Consider the following 4,078-nt stretch of genomic DNA (forward strand, 5'->3'; position numbering starts at 1 on the left):
AGCAGGCTACAGGCCAGGGGATTGCAAAGAGTTGGACATGACTGAGCAGTAACTGAGCACACAGGCACACATGAGAAATCAGCTACATTCACACTAGTGTGGTACTGACAAGTCTGCCACTGCAGGCAGCAGGAATTGTCTACATATAGCAGGACTTGTCTAGAAGCTGTTGCTATGAATTTCCATCAGGAGATTTGAGACAGCCTTTTCCAGTCCTTTTCTCTGTTCTCTCATTCCAGAGACCTCAAGATTTGCAGGTATCAAGAGTCTGCCTCAGTGCTCTAAGGTTAGGCCAAAAAAGACCTATCCATGTATTATTACGCAGGGCTTCCTGAGTGATGCTAGTGGTAAAGAACACGCCTGCCAATGCAGGAGACTCAGAGTTGTATGTTCAATCCCTGGTTTGGGAAGATCCCCTGGAACAGGAAATGGCAACCCACTCCAACTAGTATTCATGCCTGGAAAATCCCTTGGACAGAGGAGCCTGGGAGGTTACAGTCCATAGTGTCGCAAAGAATTGGACATGACTGAAGCGACTGAGCACACACACATGTATTATACAAGTGACAGACAATAAGGAGGAAAATTGCAATGCTTTTTTTAGTATACGCCCAGAACAGTTTCTGATATTCTACCTAGTGCATTCTGATTCAATGTTCAGTGTAAAGCTCAACTTTATTCCTAAATTTTGTTCATCTTCCTGTCCCCTGATTATCCTTTGTTTCTATTGCTTTTGCAGAAATCTAGGTCTCTTGCCCCTGGCCCTTCCTTCCCTCAAAGTCTTGATGGGAGAGCACTCACATCTATTCTAGAAACTGATACACAAAGCCTAGTACTGATTGGGTCAACTGAGAATGAGTTAGGACAATGCTCCCTTAAAAAGTTGAAGTCCTACAGGAAAGCCAGCATCCTTTGCTTCCACTCAGATAACCTTCATTCTGTCACACTAAGGTCAGTCAAGTAAAGAATTACCCAAGAGAAGCCTGCAACTTCTGTGAGTGACTTAGACTGATTTAGCTTTCAGGATTTTTTTTTTTTTTTTTTATCTCACTTTTGAAAAATACAGTATGGGGAGGAGGGGTCATGTAACTTGGCCAGGCAAAAAATGTATCAGGTAACTTGGTTTTGTGCCCTTGTGGTATGTTTTTCACTGTGATGTGAAATCCCAGAAGCTCAGGACTCTGTCTTAGTCATTTTTGTATTGACAATCTATAGAACAATCCCTGGACCTCCATGAGTACTCAATAAATAAGTGAAATCGCTCAGTCATGTCCAACTCTGTGACTCCATGGACTGTTGCCTACCAGGCTCCTCTGTCCATGGGATTTTCCAGGCAAGAGTACTGGAGTGGGTTGCCATTTCCTTCTCCAGGGGGATCTTTCTGGCCCAGGGATTGAACCTGGATCTCCTGCATCGTAGGCAGATGCTTTACCATCTGAGCCAGCAAGGAAGATTAATTACTCAATAAATATCTGCAATATAAATCATGAATAAGTGCAAAAGGAATACTTTATTATACAGTACTATAATGCTATTAATAGCTACCATTTATCATTTACTAAGTTAGGAAACTGTGAAAATGATGCAAGATGTCTCAAATGCATAATTTCTCATTGCACAGAATATTCTCAACCATCTAGAAATGAGAACTATTTTATCTTCATTTTGTCATTGATAAAACATAGAGGTTATGAGGTTTTTAACTTGCTTGCATTTAACATAAGTCTTCATATTGTTGGTGTTTAGCTAATTAAATATTTGTAGAAGGAAGGGAAGGAAGGAAGCAGTGAAGAAAGGAAGGGAGGAAGAAAGGATCATAGAGGTAGTGACAGCCATTGAATAACCAGATCTATCTGGTTCCAAAGCCTTTTCTGTTTCTAAAAATGTAGGTTGACTCAAATATTTTTAGATACATTTTTATTTGCAAAGGCACTGGGAGCTAGGATTGTAATAGCATAGAAAACAAAGCCTCCACCCTCAGGGAACTTCCAGTGTAATGGGAAAGACCATTAATCGACAGGAGAAATAATTCAAAATGAAATCTCGTAATTTGAAAAGGGATACTTAAATATCATAAACCATATCCTTTTGCATGACTAAATGTAAGTCAACCCTCAGGAAAGCTGTAAAATCAGACATCAGTGATGGCTATCTTCGTCTCCAGCAACTTCCCTCAGAGTCTTTTTTCCCCTCTTTAAAGCAGGTTCAGCTTCAACTACCTCCCTCTGCCTTCTTCAAAATCTCCCTCTTAAGGGAATGTATTAACACTATTGACATATAATGTGAATTTCAGTCATTTATTTCTTTCTTTGTGGCATTTAAACATTAAAACCTAATGTCCATCTGTGGAATTCAAGGCATTAGCAAGAAATCAGATGGATTTGGGACTTCCCTGGTGGTCCAGTTGTCAAGACTGTGTCAACTGTAAGGGGCACTGGTCCAATGCCAGTTGGTTGGGGAACTAAGATCCAACATGCCATGAGCTGTGGCCAAAAAATAAAAAACTTTTTTTAAAAGGAGTTGGATGGAGCTTTATGCAGTGAGCCCTTTGCTATGTCACGAATATATCACATTACACAATCATGTTCTCTGCTAACATGTAAAGCTAAATGTGACTGAGAGAATACCATCAGAAACAGAGAATTATGATTCAACAGTTGTGATTTAGCAGTTAGTTGATATTCACTCCTCAAATCTGCTTTTAATCTGAGAAAGTTCAACTACCTGAAAATATACTATCCAGAAAAAAACTGTAGTCACCACCACCTAAAGGTAACAGCTCTTTGGGTATAAACTTCCTTCAAATTGTATACATATCTGTAAGATTACTGGTGCCTCAAATGGTAAAGAATTCACCTGCAATGCAGGAGACTCAGATTTTATCCCTCAGTTAGGAAGATCCCATAGAAAGAGTGGCTACCCACTCCAGTTTTCTTGCCTAGAGAATTCCATGGCCAAAGGAGCCTGATGGGCTACAGCCCATTGGGCCACAAAAAGTCAGACAGGACTGAGCAACTAACACTTTCATTTTCTTTCATAAGATTACATAATAAAATTCAAGTTATGTGAATAAATAATTTGTATGCATTATTCAATGGCTATAAATATTTAATAACGTGAATATATATTAATGTATTTAACTGGTTCTCAATTGATATTTACTTAAATTATTTTCAGTTATGCTCATTAAGAAGCACTGTAATGAACATCCTCATTGATAAACCTGTACACATGTGTCTGATTATTTCCTTGATATAGAGTCTTAGAAATAATTCTCTGTACTCTTTATATGGGCTTCCCAGGTGGCACCAGTAGTAAAAAACTGGCCTGCCAATGCAGGAGACCTAAGAGATATAGGTTCGATCCCTGGGCATGGAAGATTCCCTAGATAAGGGAATGGAAACCCACTCCAGTATTCTTTCCTGGAGAGCCCCAGAACAGAGGAGCCTGGAGGGCTACAGTTTATAGGGTCACAAAGAGTCAGACACAACTGAAGCGACTTTTTATATGACATATTACAAATGTTAAATTATTTTAAAATAAAAAGTTAAAAACTATTGTGTCAAATTCCATGTACACAGGTATGCACATATACACACAGCTAAGAGTTTTCTTACACTTCTCTAATCAGTTCTTCCAGTGAATGTACTTAATGTCCCTCATTAACACTTCTGAAAGAATCTAACAAGTAATGCTGAATTTGGTTCATAGGAAATATTCAGAAATATGATGAATGAAAGAATATATGAATAAAACACTTCTGTTTACAGTAAATGGTCTACCTGCAATCTACCTCTGTGTCTCCCTCCATTTAAACTCGTGCCTCATTTTTTTTTCCCACATGAATAGCAATATATAAGACCAGTGACTTGAAGTTATGTTTTCTCTCTGCTTGCAACAAAACTCCCTGCATAGCTCCACTAATGGAAAATTAGTGACATAAAATTACTACCACTGAGGTCACACACTGTAGCTATTTGACCCCTCTGTTGGGACAACATCTGGTGTCATTATGTTAGAAATTGTCTGTTCTACATAGAGTTCCTATCTGAGAATTTCTTACCTTGATTTTATATTA

The 4,078-nt window shown here is 38.7% G+C and overlaps 1 non-coding gene across 1 annotated transcript; it reads right to left on the bottom strand.

Moving 5' to 3' along the window:
• Nucleotides 1-1,378: 1,378 nt before the first annotated feature.
• Nucleotides 1,379-1,450, bottom strand: TRNAR-ACG (transfer RNA arginine (anticodon ACG)). Its single transcript has one exon. It is a non-coding gene; the product is annotated as a tRNA-Arg (tRNA).
• Between the last annotated feature and the right edge of the window lie 2,628 nt (nt 1,451-4,078).

This window comes from Bos javanicus, chromosome 2 (assembly GCF_032452875.1).
Source record: "Bos javanicus breed banteng chromosome 2, ARS-OSU_banteng_1.0, whole genome shotgun sequence".
NCBI lineage: Eukaryota > Metazoa > Chordata > Mammalia > Artiodactyla > Bovidae > Bos > Bos javanicus.